This window comes from Lepidochelys kempii, chromosome 14 (genome assembly GCF_965140285.1).
Source record: "Lepidochelys kempii isolate rLepKem1 chromosome 14, rLepKem1.hap1, whole genome shotgun sequence".
Taxonomy (NCBI): domain Eukaryota; kingdom Metazoa; phylum Chordata; order Testudines; family Cheloniidae; genus Lepidochelys; species Lepidochelys kempii.
Window position 1 is genome coordinate 3,016,034 of NC_136393.1, and position 19,190 is coordinate 3,035,223.

Genomic DNA, 19,190 nt, shown 5'->3' on the forward strand with positions numbered 1-19,190 from the left:
TGGGGGGGGTCGCCCGGCTATTTCTAAAGTCATGAGCTCAGCTGCACCCAAACAGCTCCCAGGTACTAGGCCCCTCACCAGCTGCCTCTGACCCCTGGCTGGGAGTGGAGCCCCAAGTCCCAGGCTGGGTCAGCGTCAGTGGGGCCTCCTGCTGGGCACCCTGTTGAGGTGGGGGGGATGCGGCCCCCTCACAGGATGATTAGCGGTGACCCTGGTATTCTGTATCCCTGTGCTGGTGAGAAGCTCTCTGCGGCCAGGCTCCTGAATCTGTCTATCACCACCGGAGCTGGAAGTGCACGCTGGAGCGCATCCACGCCCCGCTTGGCCAGGGCAGGCCCCAAGACGGGGGCAGCCCAGCTTGTTCCACTTTGTTGTCCGCTGGCTTCGGGCTGATGCAGCCGGACAACTCTGGCGGAGGGCGTGGGAAGGAAGAGAAGCAGGAACAGCTTCACACCTGCGCGTCTGCCAGGCCTGAATAGACGGGATCTTAGCAGGCCGGGATCCCCTCCAGGCTCAGCAAGCAAAGCCTCTCCCTCGCCAGCATGTGCACAGCCTTGCTTGGTTGATGAATTTGTCAGAACTTGAAAGGGCCCCTCGTTTATAATAGAACTTCCTGTTCCAGCCCCATTGCCAACACAACCACAGGCAGGTTCACTGAGCGTCCAGCAACAAGCATCTGTAAGGCAGCCCAGTGAGGTCTCCCTGCAACCTCCTGTGGATTCCTGGGAGGTGAATAAGCTCGGGGGGGATTTCAGACGCTGATGCAGGGAGATGGAGATCTATCTATATCAAATACAGCTCACTGTTTCCTTGCTTCAGGGAGCTTCCGAAAGTGGCTGGTGAAAGCGAGTCAGGGAGTGACATCCCCCAGCCGTCTGCTGCCTCTCTGTCCGCACAGAGCAAGGACCTAGCTGGGTCGAGTGCAGGTGAAAAGAGGGGAAAGCTGCTAGACAGGGGACCATGCCGGCTTTGGGGAAGCAGCCAGCAGGGAGCCAGGAGTTGCTGGCTCGTCCCTTCTTGCAATGAAATTTCACCCATGGGCAGGAGAGACACAGAGCTCACCGGGGGGCAAGGCAGGCGACAAGGGGTGGGGGCAGCTGCCCCGCTGTTTATTTGGGGGTCAAACCTACTGCCCAAGGAGTCACGGGAAATGCCTTGCTGAGCAGCGACTCTGGAGCCCCAGCACACGTGCCTGTGAATTACATGACTGGCTTATGACACAACGCACAGCGGTTCAGTGCTGAGGAAACAGAGCCAAGGTTTTCTCTCTCACTTTCTCTCTCTGCTGGTTTTCATCCTCCCTTTCTCTGCATCTCCCCCCCTTCCCTTACTACAGTCTCTCCTCCTTCCACTCTCCCCTCCTTGGCCTTCGCTCATTCTTTCACTTCTAGCCCCTGCCTTGGGTTTCGTGGCCCCAGCAGGCTCTGTAGGGATCACAACAGGCTGGTTGCTTGGAGCCCCTCTTAGCAAAGGAAGAAAGAGGGTCCCCCGAAGAGATTCCCCAGCCGGCTGTTTCACTGGGAGAGGCAGCCTGGGAAAGGGCGAGGGGTCTAAGCACAGGACATGTCTCCAAGATCTCCTGGCTCTGTCCTGAGTGGTCTTTGCCAAGTCGCCCTGGCTCACTGGCTCCTCCAGGGGGGCTGTAACTCAGCCAGCCCATGCCTGGGTTTTTCAGGCAGGCGAAGCCCAGCCGAGGATAACGCTCCCGCACTCGGCACCTAAATCTGTCTTCTGGCACTGAACTCCGTGGCCTGATTTTCAGAGAGAGCCCAGTTCAGCAGGGGTCGTGGGTGCTGAGACCTCCGAGAGGCCCCCGATCCTGGATCTAGGGTCCTCCCTCTGGGCACCCAAATTTGGCAATGTTCCGCTGGAGCGCTGTCAAATGAGAAGTCTGCCCCTGCCCCTGCCCCTGCCCAGGGTGCTGTGCAGATCAGCTGGCTGGGACAGGGCTGCCCAGTGGGGCTGCTAAGGATTGGTGTTAATAGCAACAGTAACAAAGATAAGTAATTGACCGTTCATTATTAATGCCTAATAACCTCTGTCTCCTTGCTTAAAAAGGATGCGGTCATGGGCTGGCTGGAAGGAGAAGCGAGGTCACCATCGAAATTCCTCTTTATTCCAGGGCTGGGGGGATTTGTGGGGGTCTCTGTGTCACTTGGACTAAAGAGGAACTTGCCAACTGCCAACAAAGACATGTTTGATCCAGAGGGCTCCTCCCCAGCCTCAGTCGCTCCAGCTCTGCGACCCTGCCAGGAAGCCGTGATCCTCAGTGACATGATTGTCATGCTACAGAGGCAGCTTGGTGGCTTCTTGGCAGAGTCAGACAGGAGGAGACGCGGTAGGAGGGATGTAGCGTTTGCATTAACACGAGCAGGGCTGGCTCCCAGACGGAGGGGCTCAGAGTAGGCTCTGGATCTAAACCCCCCCGGACCTGGGTCTGACCTTTGCAGCTTGGGGTCACCTCTAGGAATTAACAGCCCTGTTACAGACAGGAGCAGCAGATGAACCAGGACAGGGCTGATGGGGTCAGGAGGAATTTCTGAGGCCTGCAAAGGACAAGACCAGGTTCCGAGGGGGCCCGGGAAGCAAGTGCCGAAGCGTCTGGATGGTCTGTGTGTCTGCATCGATTCTCTGTGCCTCCCGCTCCAGCTCTAAGCACCACACCGCCCATGGAACAAGCGGAGCGGAGATTTACAGTGGCTGGCGCGACACGCCGACCCTTCCACTCCACTTGTACAGCAGCGTTTTCATCGATCTCTCGGAAAGCTGACAGCTCGCAAAAGAATGAATCGCTTGTTTCCACCGGCACTGCCGATGGATCCTTCAGCGTTCCACTGGAGAGAGACAGAGACAACAGCCGGCAGCCCCACAACCCACCACCACATCACAGCCGCCTCAACCCCGCCCGCTGTGCAACCACCACCACATCACAACCACCGCAAGGCCCAGACCCCCACAAGGCCCAGACCCCCACAAGGCCCAGACCCCCACCGACCCCCGCAAGGCCCAGACCCCCACAAGGCCCAGACCCCCACCGACCACCGCAAGGCCCAGACCCCCACAAGGCCCAGACCCCCACCGACCACCGCAAGGCCCAGACCCCCACCGACCACCGCCGACCACCGCAAGGCCCAGACCCCCGCCGACCCCCACAAGGCCCAGATCTCCACAACGCCCAGACCCCCACCGACCACCACAACGCCCAGACCCCCACAAGGCCCAGACCCCCACCGACCACCGCAAGGCCCAGACCCCCACAAGGCCCAGACCCCCACCGACCCCCGCAAGGCCCAGACCCCCACAAGGCCCAGACCCCACCGACCACCGCAAGGCCCAGACCACCTCAGTCCACTGCCTGCTGCAGCCTCCCAGCCGTACACCCCGCTTCAACACCCCAGGCCCCTCCGCCCCAGGACAGCGCAACAGTCGCAGCCATTGGGGCCCACCACAGCCCCTCCCCACAACCCAGCTGGGATCCCCCGTGGCACGTGCCACATGACAGGGAGTCACCTGGGAACGGGAGCGTTCGACAACTGCACAAAAATGGCTTCTTGCTTCTCCTGAATCCCGTCTGCAGGATCTCTTGGTAGTGAATGCCCTCCGTGCCAGCTGGGGGGTGACCGGGCCGGTTTATTTCTCTTCTGTGTGAGGAGGCGGGAGTGGGGGCAGGGAGAGGAGGAAATTCAGTTCACAGTGTTGTGACCACGGGCCCCGATCCTGCAAGCTGTTAACTCCTGGCTGGAGCTCCCTGGATTTCAGGGAGGGTGTGGGCAGACAGACAGGTTCTGCCCTACGGAATAGCTTGCAGGGCCATGGCTAAGTCAGGGCTTCGCAGTCAGGGCTCAGTGTCCCAGGCCTGGCCCTCTGGGCATGTGTGGCTGAGACACGTCCCCCTGCTCCACTCCAGGGTAGTAATTATCATGAGAATAAACACTTAGCTCTGATCCAGCACTTTCCATCAGTGGGCGATAACTTGTCAGTCACAGGGTAACCCTGGGCGGCTTCAGAGGAGTCACTCCAGATTCACACTGAATTAAAGTTGAGTGGAATCAGCTCTGTGCTCTGGGCCTTAAGTGCCGCGCTCCCACTCACCTCCCATTCCACTATGTGCTGGCTCTAGGCTCGTGCATAGCCCAGGCTGCTCTGTCGGTTGTGAGGCTGAAGTCTGGAGGAGTCCAGGCTGCCCGGTGCTCAGCCGAATGGGCATGGCTGGCACAACTGAGGTCTGAGCCTGGCGCATCTGCCCCAGGAGGTTGGTTGGGTCTTCCGGCTGAGGTCTAGGAGCAGAAAGCGTTTAACAAGGCAGCTTGGTGCCCAGCCGAGCAGAGTCAAGGAAAACTAGGCGAGGAGGGGATGTCTTATAAGGCAGAACCGCAGCGGCTCAGCCCCCAGCCCTGCCTGTGTCAGACACTCTCTCTATTACACCCTCTGAGCAGCAACACTCAAGATGTTTGCCTGCAACAGACAACTCCCTAATAAAAAGTGGAATGTACGTCAGCATTAATCACAGGGCCGAGCTAGAGAGCCGAGTGCGGGGGCGGGGGGCTCGCCTCCACTCACCACTCCATAAAGAACGTAAATGAGGCTCCACGGAAGAGGAAAAGCTCAGTGCCGCAAAGGAAAGTTTCTGCCTCTGGCAGCCAGACAAGGTGACAACGGTGCCGGTTCGGTGACCCAATCACAAGGCTGGAAATGTGACCCTCTGTCTCAGAAGGTTAAACCCGTGACACTTCTCTGACATGTCTGACAATGAAACCCAGCCTTCCCGGGTCAGCCCCGAAGGAGGCAACCTCTGAACCAGCAGGAGGTTGCATCTCATTAAAAACAGATCTGTCCAGTTCTATATCGATGGCCTTTACTTGCTGTAATTAAAAAAAAATTGCAGTCTTCGAGCAATGGCCTCCTGGAGCAATTACCTGGCAGTCAGTATAGACTATGGCATAAATGTGATATGTATCCCATCCAGCCAAGGCATAATGATGAACTGTAGGCCGCAGAGGGTGAGCAAAGCACAGAACTTGTACAGCAGCCTTCCCTAGGGCGAGCGGATGTGAAAGGGAATCCATCCAGACGAAGAGATCTCGTTGGGTTGGGTGACTCTTGTCTGTTTTGCCTGTTCTGTGAGATTCCCCCACTTGGGTCGGGCCCCCATCCTGCCATCGGCCTTAGAGGCCCAGAAAGCTCAGTTTTAGCAAGATCATATTTTATGCCAGATAGAGGCAGGGGTAGGGAAGTAAAGTTCAGGGCTGTGGCATCTGCAGGAGATCGTGCTTTGTCACGGTGAAACCCCAATATAAACACAGCGTGCCAGTGAATTAAAGTCAACCACAGTCTGATCAGCCGTGTCAATCTAAAGTCGCATCGGGTCCCTCACCCAAACGTGAGCTGCTCTCTATATGACAGGAATAAGAGTTACATTGTGGAGGCCAACTTCTTGCTAAAGCCTAATCCTGCAGGGAGCTCAACTGTATAGGCCTCATCGGGGTCAGGGAGGGCTGTGGGGTCTGTGACTGCAGAGTTCATTGCAGGACCCTTCAACCCCTGACTTCACTAGGAGTTTGCCAAAGGAGGGACTTGGTCTGTGCACTGGGTAAGGACCCTGGGCTCTGGCTCAAAGACTGGTCCAAGTTTTCAAATGACCTTAGTTTGGACAGCTGTTCTTTGGGCAGGCGCACTATAGGGTGGGAGATCTGCAGAGTGGATGCCTAGACAGGATGGCCCCTTTCTGGAGCGGCTGGAACGCTGTGAGGGTCTCGGTGGAATGACTTTGCAAGGTAAGGCAGCCCACGTCTCGCTACTGGTTTTGAGTAGCATCTCTGTTGGGAAAAGTCCTTTAGGGCTAAATGTTCAGCGCTCAGAACCTGGCTTGCAGTGGGCAATTCCACGTGCAAAGAGACCTGAGCATGCAACTGAAAATGAGCTTGTGTTCCTGTCACGGAGTCCCCAGCCAATGCTCTGGAACTGCTCCCTACGAAGGCAGGCGGGACTCTGGGGAAGTCTCCTCTCTGGGAGCAGACTGTCCCCAGGGCAAACAGCTCACACGGCTTCCACCTTCCTGGGTCTGACCTCGGAGCATTCAGCATCCTCTGCCCCTCCGTGCGCTTCCCACAGCGAGTCCGCCCAGGTGGGGTCCTAGGGAAGCCAGAGGGTCCTGCCCCCCAACTCGATAGCTCAGTGGTTTGAGCATTGGCCTGCTAAACCCAGGGTTGTGAGTTCAATCCTTGAGGGGGCCATTTAGGGATCTGGGGCAAAAATTGGGGATTGGTCCTGCTTTGAGCAGGGGGTTGGACTAGATGACCTCTGAGGTCCCTTCCAACCCTGATATTCTATGATTCCATGATTCCTCAGTCAGATGTGACTCTCAGCCAGCCAGTAAAACAGAGGTTTATTAGACGACAGGAATATGGTCTAAAACAGAGCTTGTAGGTGCGGAGAACAGGACCCCTCAGCTGGGTCCACTCTGGGGGGCAGTGAGCCAGACAACACCTTCTGCCCTTCACTCCATGTCCCCAGCCAGCCTCAAACTGACAAACTCTCTCCAGCCCCTCCTCCTCTGGGCTTTGTCCCTGTCCCAGGCCAGAAGGGCACCTGATCTCTTTGTTTTCAACCCTTTAGCTCTCACCTTGCAGGGGGGAAGGGCCAGGCCATCAGTTGCCAGGAAACAGGGTGTCGGCCATTCTCTATGTCCAGATGCCTGCACACACCTGCCCTCTAGGGCTCTGCAATGATCATACACCCTTACCCCACCACCTAGCTACTTAAGAACTGCATAGGGGAAACTGAGGCACCCCCACACTATTCAGAGGAAACATTAAGAACAGTCCCGCTTCGTCACAGTTCCGTTCATACACTGTGGGCAAAACTCCCCTCGGCAGAGGCCTAGACATCATTTAAGTCCTACTCAAACCCCTATGGGTCTGCTCTGGGAGTGGGGTAATTGGACTGAGACGTTATTGAGGTGAGTGGGCCAGGATCAGGCCCTTGGTGGTTCAAATAAATGTCCAGGGTGTTTTGTTCTTGCGGATACTTTTGAACATCACCTTGTTTCACAGCTTTTGTGCTGCAAATTGCTGCTAAAGGACAGCTGCGCCCAGCATAGGGACTCCAGGCCCTGCTAGCGAACAGGCGGGATTTCGCTTCGCATTCATAGAATCACAGACTCTCAGGGTCGGAAGGGACCTCAGGAGGTCATCTCGTCCCACCCCCTGCTCACAGCAGGACCAATCCTTGCAAAGTTAAGGATTTGAATATTTTCCTGGGGCAAGATTCTCAGGAGTGACTGGCAACTGCTGAGGCCTCCATTTGTGGGGCCTCATCCTGAGACATTTCAAAGGGACCTGCTTTTCAGAAAGTGCTGAGCGGGTCCCCTCAGGAAACCAGGCTCTTTCCAGGCATCCCAAGCCGGCTCTTCGAAAATGAGGCACCCCAAATTATGAGCCACCCTTGGTTGCAATGGCTTCTTGGCTAGGGGTAGTACGTCTCCCTGGAGCAGGCTGAAACGCACTGCTTCCCAAACGGCTAGAACATTATCAAGACACATCGAGTGAGCGCATGCCATGCATGGCTGCCTATTGCACTTGTACGGCCCAGGCAAAGCTAATGCTCCCTAGGATCGTGTCTGTAAATTACTGCTGTTTGAAATGAGCCCGTTGCTAAAAAGGTGAAGGTCAATGTAATCTTTACCACTGCAGACAAAGCCTGACTCCTGTGTTTGACTTTTGAAGTCCCTTTCAGTGCTCCAGAACGGTCAGTGTCAAATCCAGGCCTACCCCTCAGTCCGCGATGAGGGCCGGCAAGGCATTTCCATTCATGTATGTAAATCTGCAACCGGTGAGATATTGTTTGCTGATCTGCGGGGGCCTTGTTTTCTCCTAATCCAAGCCTGGAGAAGTGTCATGACAGCTCCACCCGGAATGATGAGAGATCTCCCTGCCTGCCTTTCTGCAGAATGGCTGTGTCCATGTATGGGGGGGTTATTTTGCATATCCCCCTACTGTGCGAACAAGCGTAGCAGGACTTGGGATTCGTTCCCATCATGCTGCCCACCCCTGCTCTGATCAGGGCCAGACAGCACAGAGGTAAAACCGCTAGTGACCGTAGGTGCCTGTCCTGCTGCCATGAAGACGAGGCCAGGAAGGCCTGTCGGGAGCTTGCCCAGCACGTTGCTTTAAAGCTCATGGAATTCACCCACACTCTGCAAAATCACCACAGAGCGACCAGGCCGAAGGCGACACGTGGCGTCCTCTGCTGGTAGTTACTGCAAGGTGGTCAGGGCCCCGGGATGGAAGTGTAGCCCGGTAACGCACTACGAGCCGTTCTGGGTGTGAAGTGCCGCGCACCAGGGTACCGGGTATTTCTAGTGCATGCTTCTGAGGTCATCGGTGTCGTTCGCCTGACGCCACCGCCCAGAGTGCAGGTGTGGGGATACAGGGCGGGAAGGGCTTCAATCAGATCAATACATGAATTCACCTAGAGAGAGAAGAAGAGAGCTTATTATAAAATGAGTCTACTGGGGAATTTGTCAAGGAGTCTTGGCGCACATGGCAGGGTTGTGGTGACAAGACTGGGTGCTGTTGCTTTGCCGCGGTAGCTAATCAAGGTGGCATCAGAAGGAGGAAAGCATATGTAAATTCTTTCCTGATAAGATCCCCAACCAGGAGAGGGTCAGGTGCCCACTGGGTCGTGAATTATCCCCCAAGAATCAGGGTGCAAAACTCCCCTCTCCCCTAAAGCACAGCACCGGGCTTGGGAGACATCTGGGTGGGGGGTGAGGGCATGGAGCCTTAGCAAAGGCAAGTGTGAAACCCCCCAGCCCCTGGTGACTTGGAGCAGGCAGAAGGAGAAGTGGTAGGAAAGATTTTACACCCTGCCTGGCTCATGACCACAGGCTCAGGCCTTGAGCAGAGTGAAGTGGAATCCTGGCCCCCTGCGAGTCAATTGGACGTTTCAGTAACAGCCGTGTTAGTCTGTATTCGCAAAAAGAAAAGGAGGACTTGTGGCACCTTAGAGACAAACCAATTTATTTGAGCATAAGCCGACGAAGTGAGTTGTAGCTCACGAAAGCTTATGTTCAAATAAATTGGTTAGTCTCTAAGGTGCCACAAGTCCTCCTTTTTTAATTGGACGTTTGCCATTCATTCGAATGGGGCCAGGATTTTGCCCCTGGTCTTTGTCTGTGTGAGCTGCCACTGAAGCCTGCAGGTGGGAGTGCCTGCTTGGAGGAATACAAGCTGCAGTGGAAGAGGGAGCGAGAGGGACAGGAGACAACACAGAGAGGTAGCAAAAAATCCCAGAGTCAGCAGTTTGCATTTAACTCGGGGGCAAAACTGAAATCGACATTGATAGGAAAAATTGCCCCATGGCATTGGGAAGAAAAGCCCTCTGTTTAGTGGATCTACAAGTGAAAACCTTTTGATGTTGCAGAATATAATTAATGTCATACTGACTGAGCTGGTAATAAATCAGGACGTAGACATAGAGATTTCAAGGTCCAGCATGGAAGAGTCAGGCTCCCCTGGCCCGCCAGAGTTACTGCTCGACAGCACCTTCTCCACCTGCATTCTTCTGCTGCCCAACTTTCCTTGCAGGGATCCCCTCACCCGCCCAGGGACCCGTCTGTGCCTGCAGAGCTGCAGGAGAACCCTAGCCCAGATCCCTGCAGTGCTCTGCTGCATTGTTTCACCTTCTGCTGCTCTGGTTCCAAATCATGCATCTCCCCAGGTTACACGGCTCTGCCCCTGGGTTTCACTTTGGGATTCTCATACCTGCATCTCACTGCCCCTATGGGAAAGGGTTCCTGAATCCCTGAGACCTTCTCCACAGCATGCACTCCAATCCGGCGAAGTGCTGAGTGTCTTCTTGGGCTGCCGTGGGAGCGAGACACTCATGGAGGCTGTTGGACATGCACAGAGTTTCTTCTCCCCCTCCTTCAGGGAGGGAGGGGAGACGCCTCCTCAGTGCTTTCTTCCCCCTGCAGATCCAGGGAGCAGGAGATCAGGCCGAGCAGCCTGGCCTCTCTTCCTCAGGGCAGTGCAGAGAATTGATCATTAGCCCCCAGAGCCCACATGCCTTCTGATATCAAACTCCTATGTTCAGACCTGCCTCTGCCTTAAATGTCAGAAATGGGCGAGGAGGCTCTGGGCTAAACCCACAAGAGGCGGCTACCCTGCCGACATCAGCGTTGTTGTGTCCAGTTATGCCAGGTCAGTGTTTGGTCATCCCTGGCAGCCCCAGAGCTCAGCATTCCTGTTTCTGGAGAGACTGCCCCAAATTCAGGTTCATTTGCCTACCACAATAGCCCAGAGTTCTCCTCCATCAATAACAACTGAACCTGACCAAATGGCAGATGCTTTTCAGTGAATTCAGGTACCAGGCAACTGGCTTAGCGGGATGGTTGCTGGAATGGAAGCAATAGTGTAAGGATTTGAATAGAGCCAAGAGATCTGAACGAGTCCACCCGGTAGGAACAGTGCTCCACGGCCCCGAGCACATTGGGGCCCGGACCTTGGGTGGGAGCTGCAGGTGCTAGGGGAACAAAAGTAATAATCAATGCTGATGAGCTGGTGGAAAGATTAACTCTTGTTAATAGGTTACTGCCTCACTGGGGTTTTTGTCTGAGCTGTTGCACAACACATCAAGTAGCCGGGTAAGACACTGTCAATCGTATTTTGCTGGCCAGGTAATTCCAGATGATTTCGTAACTGATAATGGATCACAATTAATGAGTGGCTCATTGTGGTCATTTGCTTTGATATTTCGGTTCAGGAATGTGTGGATGAGCCCTCCTTACTGTGCACAGTCAAATGGGTTACGAAAAAAAGAAAAAAAAAACAACCCAGTACAAATAGCAAATAACTTGCTAAAATAAAAACTCCCACTGGATTCAAGGGATCCATCCTCACATTGCTGGAACACCACAGCACATGCAAAATGCATTGTGTGACAAAGTTCCTCCTCTTCCTTGGTGGGTCCTGCACTTATTGGCAGATTTGCTCACCTCAGAGATTCATGGCAGCCCTCAGTTTGGCCACTTTTGCCAGTGGCTCACACCTGCCATTCACTCAGCTAACCTCATCACTGGCCAGCATGGGGAAAAGGAGGAGAACAATCCCCACAGTCTCTGCTGGCCCACCTAATGGGTCAGGGGACAGGCCAGAGACCTTCCCCTCTGGTGGGACCCACAGTCCAGGTCAACTCCTCTTATATCAGATAGAGAGGAGGGGGGGGGGAACCCGGGCCCACCCTCCACTCTGGGTTCCAGACCAGGGCCCTGTGGATTGCAGCTGTCTACAGTGTCTCCTGGAACAGCTGTGTGACAGCTACAACGCCCTGGGCTACTTCCCCAAGGCCTCCCCCAGCACCTTCTTTATCCTCACAGCAGGATCTTCCTCCTGAAGCCTGATCACGCTTGTACTCCTCAGTCCTCCAGCAGCACACCTTCTCACTCCTTGCAGGCCCTCCACTAACTGACGGGAGGTCCTTTTTAAACCAGGTGTCCTGATTAGTCTACCTGCCATGATTGATTCTAGTATGTTCTTAATTGGCTCCAGGTGTCTTAATTAGCTCGCCTGTCTTAACTGGTTCTAGCAGGTTCCTGATTGCTCTAGCGTAGCCCCTGCTCTCCTCACTCAGGGAACAGAAAACGGTTTATTCAGTGGCCAGTAGATCTGCCCTCGGCTGGGTCCCAATATGGCTGGGGGGAATCTTTTAGCAGTGGGTGGGCTTTGCCCGCCCACTTCCTGGATCCCAATAAGACTACTCTGCTGTACCCAACTGGCCTGGGTCTAGCACAATTGTCAGGCTCAGCAACACAAACTCATGGGCAGAAAGACAGAAATCTTGGTGCTGATATCTAACAAAATTTCCTGAGTCTAGCACAATTAACCCTGACGGAACTACAAAATTGCTGGATGACAGGAAACTAGAATAGAAGAAATGCTACAGCCAGAATGCCAAACTGTTACCCCCGTGCAATGGGAGAGAATGTTAGACCAGGCGACTGGCAGTCAGGATGCCTGGGTGATAGTCCTAGCTCTCGGACCAATTCTGCCCTCCTTATTCATACTGCTTTGCACCATCCCTTGGGGAGGAGTAACATGCCACTCAGCCTGAGTACGGATGGGTGAAACTGGGCGCTCAGCAGTCTTGGGTCTGTCTCTTCACCTGTCTGTGTCTCGGCTTCCCCCTCTGCCCTTTGGGATTCTGATCATATCTAACTCAGCAGACTGTTACCGGAGGAGCTGTGAGCACCTGGCCGGAATGGTGCTGCAGAATGTTTGATTCTTCCCTGCGGCATTGGCTGCTTTTCTTTTCATTTTGATCAGAGCCCCCAGGTTAACTTTTTCTGAATCCCCCAATCAGTGCAAGAAGGTAGAACCTGACCCCTGCTAGCAAATGAAAAACAAAGTTATGGATATGACCCTACCAAATTCACTGTCCATTTTTGGTCAATTTCACAGTCATAGGATTTTAAAAATTGTAAATTTCATGATTTCAGCTATTTAAATCTGAAATTTCACAGTGTTGTAATTGTCGGGATCTTGACTCAAAAAGGAGTTATGGGGGGGTCAGAAGGTTATTGTAGGGGGGGTTGCGGTACGGCCACTCTTACTTCTGCGCTGCTGCTGGTCAGGTGCTGCCTTCAGAGCTGGGCAACTGGAACGCAGCGGCTGCTGGCGGGGAGCCCAGCTCTGAAGGCAGAGCCCCCGCCAGCAGCAGCATCACAGAAGTAAGGGTGGCCTGGTATGGTGCTGTCTGCAGAGCTGGGCCCTCAGTCAGCAGCCGCCACGCTCCGTCCGCCCAGCTCTGAAGGCAGCAGCGCAGAATTCAGAGTGGCATGGTATTGTGTTGCCACCCTTACTTCTGCACTGCTGCTGGCGAGGGGCTGCCTGCAGAGCTGGGCATCCAGCCAACAGCCGCTGCTCTCCAGCTGCCCAGCTCAGTAAGGGTGGCAATACTGGGAGCCCCCTAAAATAACCTTGTGACCCCCCTGAAACTCCTTTTTGGGTCAGGACCCCCAATTTGCTATACGCTGGTCTCCCCCCGTGAAATCTGTATAGTATAGAGTAAAAGCACACAAAATACCAGATTTCATGGGGGGGACACCAGATTTCATAGTCCATGACGCGTTTTTCATGGCCATGAATTTGGTAGGGCCCTAGTTATGGAATAGACCTTCCTTTGACCATGGCTTTAATGCTACCCTTCGCCAGGAGCCTTTGCAAAACCCCTCCTTGAGAAAGCGCTCATGTGTCTTTCTACCTTCCATCCCTCCACCCCACAAACAAAAAGTCCTGATTGTTTGCACTGCCAAATTCTTCCTTTGCAAATGAAGGTCTGCACACCTCACGTTTCATTTTACTGACTGGCCTTTATTCCCCACTCAGGCTTGGGAACTTCATGCATAACTAGGTACGTTTTCCCTTCCCTCCCCAAAAAGGCATTTTCCTTCCAGAAAACATTATTTGTCATTATGTTGACAGTCCCATGTGCATGCATATGGCTTCAGACACACATAGTCCAGGGGCTCAGTCTTGCCCCTGGCACCTTCTCTCGTCGCTCACACCTGTGGAAATGGAATGCAAAGTGGGTGCACTGATTTTCACAGATGTAAATAAGGATGTGTGGGGTGAGGCCCTGGTGAAAGGAATCAGATCGGGAAGAGGGTGATTCTGAGAGCATCTTCAACCCCCTTAACTTTAGCCTCTCAGAAGGAAGCCTCTATCATACAGGGGATACAAAGAATGAGAGAAGCCGAGATGGGGAGAGAAGGCAGTAAGCAACAGGAGGGGGATGTCACTTGGGGGAACCCTGCTGTTTATTGCAGAGATCCACTTGTGTTGTTTTGTGGTCTATCTTTCATGTTAGTTACATTATTTTCCTTTTGTTCCCCGCCATGGCCCTGCTCCGGAACCAAGAGGGCTGCAGAGACTGGGCTGCAGATCAGCTCCGGGTTTTCCTTCTCCCAGCACAGCACAGGGTGTCTAGGCCAAGGTCACCCGGCAGAAATGAGTGCAGCTCAGTGCCTGTGGAAACAGGATTTGACAACAGGCTTTGTGTTTTCTTTCCTTTGTCAGAGCAGGGGCTGCCTGGCGATGACACACATCCATTCCTCCCTCCCACCTATTTGCCAGCCATCCCCAAAATCCTCAGAGCAGAAGGAAGTCCCAACAGCTACGCCAGGCAGTGAGGCGGGGAACTGACTGTCCCATCTGCCCAGATCGCACTGCGCATGGGGATCTGTGTGCAGAGAGGAGATGTGGTGGGCGTTCGGCACTTTGGAAATGTGACAGACAGACAGAACCGTCTGCTCAGAGGGGTCAGAGCATGGTTGCTCCTTTGGATCCTTTAAAAGCGAAGGAAGAACCTGCATTTCAGGAAGAGGGAAATGCCATGGGCTGAATGTTCCGACCCTTTAAAATGCACTGTAATCCAGCCCTCCTGCTTTCTCGCCAGGTCCTCACACCCAGAAACAAATGAAGGTGTCTCTTGAACTCATTTGTAGTCTTGGCTTTTGAGCATCTTCAGCTCTGTGTTTCCGCTTAGTCCTTTGGGCTGAGTCAGTGCAGTTCACACCTCCGGAGACATTAGCAGATAGCACTTTATCTTACCAACCTTATGGGTCTGCTCTGCTCCTTCAGAAAGGGGATGTGGCTCAGTTTCTAAATGAAAAGGGCCCGAGCAGGAATAATGGATCAGGGACATTGCCTCGCTCAACCTTCCGAGACCTCCTGGGGCAGCTCTGACCTTTCACCTGTCTGATGGAGACTCACGGCAAGGGACACAACAAAAAAATCGCCTGGCAGGAGAGCAGAGGAGAGAGCGGGCAACGACGCCAGCTTCGCTGCTTGAATGGCTATAACGTTTTCTTTAACCCACTTTCCCGATTCAGCGTTTCTGCCATGTGTAATTTACAGTCATGTCCAGTGAGACAGCCGCAGCTTTACACGGGACACAGGCAAATTTGGGTCTAAAATGAATGACGTACCTTGTCATGAGGGAGGGGGTTGTGCAGTCTGGTCCAGAGAGCTCTGCACTAGCTGCCCTCCTGTATGTCCGGCCAGGCGATTTCTGTAATCACCGTGCTACGACAAACCAGCTTTATTTTAGATTCTTATGACAGGCTGTGGTTCTGAAGCACAAGGCCTGTTGCTAGAAAGGGCTCTGTCTTGTCATTTTATAGACTTTGCAGTGCATCGCCTTTCCCGTCGGAGCCCAGCAATGGCAGCTCTCGCGAACGCACTCGGGATATGCGACGGGACTATGTGGCATTGTCAAAAGTTTCTGTTTGATCTTGTTAGATGTACTTGGCATCACGTGCAGATTCAACCCCGGCTAATACTGCACCATAGAAAAAGTCTCACGTTAACGACTTTTGTCACAAAAGTCATTAACATAATAGGACTTCCACATCAAAATTGAATATTAATGCTACACCAGGCTGCGGCAGTAAGAAGGATAATTGCTCTAATACATTTTCCAGTAGGATTTTCGCATCATCGTAGCAATTGCATTAGCAAAACCGATTATTAACACATCTGAGACAATGGAAAGGGCTCATAGGAGTTAAGTTGGTTCCTTTTTTCTCAGGACTACAGCCTGAGCTGATGCGCTCTGTCTCTCCCCTTCACCTCTCCCAAAAAGAAAAACGCTCACAAACCAAACCACAGACCCTGCCAGAATGGACGCTACAAGCCACGGGAAGCAGACATCCAACTGGAAATGTTTATGGACAATTAGAAGACTGGGGGCCTGATCCAAAGTTGGTCAAGAGAAAAATTCCCCTTCACTTCGGTGGGCTTTGGCTCAGGTCCTGTTGTGTAAGTATTCGCAGGAGCAGGCCCCTTTTGCTGTTACAGAGACGGCTAAGTGACAGTTCACCTGCATTCTGTACAACACACTGGATTGTCAGTGCAGACACCACATGCAACAGTTGCGGATTGCTTTCCTGCAGCCCCTCCCAGGGCTAACCAGAAAACTAAATGCAATGTGGCAAAGCATTCATAATCCTATATACATATCTCACTTTCTCACACAGTGTTTGAACTGTAGACGGTAATGGGGGGGCTTCTCGTGCCTTTCATGAGTTTCATGCAGCTTTCCTGGATCTACTCAATCACAGCTACCTGGCTGAGTCTTTCATCGGCCTTTGGACTGCATCGGATTGCACCTGATGCCATAGATGTGCGTGTACCTGAGAGGGGGAAACAGAAAGAGAGAGACCTTGGGGTGAAAGTGGACAGCAAATTAGATACGTCTTTGCAATGTGATGTGAGTTTGCAATGCAACTCTGAGCTGTGTAATGAGAGACATCACCTCCCTGCAAAGAAAAGAAATAATCCTCTCCATGTCTCTTGTGTGTCCCCACCAGGGGTATCCCCATAGCTGAGAAAGCTGTATATCCAGGATTAGAAACCAGACCTCCTGACTCCCAGCCGTGTGCTTTCAAGACCAGAACATGCATCCTCTATTGCTCCTCATGTGCTCCCTCCTGATCTTTGTCAGCCTTTTTAAGTCTGGATGGAAAATGAATCCTAGAGAGGATGGCTTCGTCAGATGAGCTCCAGCATATCAGATTCTCTAGAACCACAGGTCCAAACCTAGGGTCTGCTCACCCCTCCTTCTTTCTTCAGGGAATTTATCAAGGAGCACACAGCTTACTCAGTGAGGGCGTTGGGGTGAGGCCTTACAACCAGGGCCCTGTCTCTTGGGCATGGATGTTAAGATTCTGCAGCAGGTCCTGGTGTCCTTGACTCAAACTCCCCTCGTAGAATCATAGAATATCAGGGTTGGAAGGGACCTCAGGAGGTCATCTAGTCCAACCCTCTGCTCAAAGCAGGACCAATCCCCAACTAAATCATCCCAGCCAGGGCTTTGTCAAGCCTGACCTTAAAAACCTCAAAGGAAGGAGATTCCACCACCTTCCTAGGTAACGCATTCCAGTGCTTCACCACCCTCCTAGGGAAAAAGTTTTTCCTAATATCCCTCCTTCTCATGTGGGGCTGTTTTGTCCACTTCACTCCCACCCTGCACCTGAAAGATGGCAGAATATACGTGGCATGGATGAGTACATGTATAGATCTACACAGTGTACGTATGTACGTGTAGTGGGGGTGGATAGATAGATAGATAACTTTGCTACACTAGAAAGTGGCCCAGAATAGAGGCCAGTCCATGCACAGGGAGCTGCCTTGAAGAAAACACAGAGATGGGCATGGCAGGGTGGAAGGAGATGCGATGGAAGGTGAGGTCTGAAATGTTGGCTAGGGGAAGATGTGCAGGGCTTTGAAGGCGTGACGCACCCATGATGCACAGTGAGACTACAGTCTTCCATACTAAGTTCCCTGATGCCCACAAACCCCGTTAGTGTGGGGCAGGACAGAGGAATCCACACTCCCCTTTGGTGGGTGAAGGGATCGGAGTGTGTCACAGGGTTACATATTTTGAATACTAATCTGATTACTTGTAACTAGTTACTGTCACTCTAATCACCTGCTCAACAGCCCTCCGGAGCAGCATTGTGCTTAAGACTCACCATGGCCTCCAGTCCCACTGAGGGTCAATACAAGCCTTGATCACACATAGCCTTGGGTGCAGAGATAAAACTCATTCATTCTGTGAATCTGAAATTAGTGGGAAGCCTGAATGCCAGGAGACCTGCCCTTCCCTTCCAGGCACTGTGCAAAGGAGAGGCTGATTGCTTATCAGACACCTGGCTGGGTTGGGCCTTGCACTATTTTGGCTTAGAGGACTCACATGAAGCTTGTACCTTGGCATTCTCGCTCTCTTCTACTCACCCCTCTGCCCCGAGTTTAAATTTCCTCCCTTTACATGACACCTTTACCAAACGCGTGCAGCTTTTATTCTAACCACCCCTTTTTATAAGAATGGCCAGGGCTCCGGTGAGTCCCAGTGGGAAGGAGATGTTTCCTATCACCTCGGAAAGAGACTAAACCCTGGCAGTGGAAAACTGATGAAGCATCCAGAGCAGAAACTCATTCAGTGTCGCAGACCACCAGATTTGCAAATTAGCAAGTAAGCACAATGAGAATAATTTTAAAAGCCTACAATAAAATCACCCAGGATGCTGCATCCCAACCGCAGAATAAAAGTCGTGCACTCTGAGTAATACCAGGCCTCTCTACTATTAAGAGGAAAGGGCTTAGTGATTCAGATAAAATGCTTGGAGTTATGAGACGGGGACATTTGGATTCTGCTCTGGATCCTTCCCTGGTGACTTGGACTAGCTCTGTGAAATCCTTGCTGAGAAGCAGGGAGACTAGATGGGATGTTTTGTCAGAATTAATTGGGGCTTGTGGATTAGCCAAGTGAGAATTAGAAAGGTTTTGTTGTGCTTATTGTTATTTCTCTAGCTCTGCCTGTGCGCTGGATGCTTTACAAGTGAGTACAAAGAGGAGGTCTCTGCCCCAAAGCCACTGCACTCTAACTAAATGCTCCCTGCTCTCTGTGTCCCTGCAGTGGCAATAAACAACCCCCTTAAAGACTCAGGGCCTGATTCTTATCTCAAGCTGCTTTCACACCAGCCTCACTTCATTGTCTTCAAGTTACTCCTTGTTTACAGCAGTGTAAGTGAAATCAGAATCCAGATCTCACTTTTTCTATGATGTCACAAAAGGAAAATATATTTAAGCTGCCAGATAATTAATATATAATATAATAATAAAATATAATTATAATAGAATAAATTATAGTAAATTAATAAACTGCCAGACGCATACATGTAGGCACAGGGGGCTGCCCTCATGGGTCTGTTTGCACAACTGGCACCTAAAGATTCTCTGTATGACCTTGTCTGTCTTTTCAGTGGTAAGTGCTTTGGGCCCAGCACCGTGTTTACTTGTGTCTCAGACCACACCCAGTGTCGGGCTGGCCCCCGGCATCAAGCAGGGAGTGCCATAGAAACTGGCCCCACAGGGAAAAAGTTTGCACTGTTAAAGTTGCACAGAGGGGTCCAATGCAGAGCTACTTGGTTTCTGTACAAAGGAGGAGGGAGACAAAGACTGTGGTGCCTGTGGTAAAGGCACTGGTCTGGGACTCAGTTGGATTCTTGGCTCTGCCACAGACTCCCTGTGTGCACTTGGGCAAGTCCCTTAGTCTCTCTGCACCTGGACTGCCCAGCCACACAAGCGATAATGCTGCCCACCTCCCACCATGTACCTGCCTTGTCTAGG

At 52.6% G+C, this 19,190-nt stretch overlaps 1 long non-coding RNA gene across 1 annotated transcript; it reads right to left on the reverse strand.

Moving 5' to 3' along the window:
- Nucleotides 1–3,320: 3,320 nt before the first annotated feature.
- On the reverse strand, nt 3,321–4,785 carry LOC140897801 (uncharacterized). The gene is made up of 3 exons (XR_012154812.1): nt 4,561–4,785; nt 4,093–4,277; nt 3,321–3,641 (listed from the first exon to the last, which is right to left on the reverse strand). It is a non-coding gene; the product is annotated as an uncharacterized LOC140897801 (long non-coding RNA).
- Between the last annotated feature and the right edge of the window lie 14,405 nt (nt 4,786–19,190).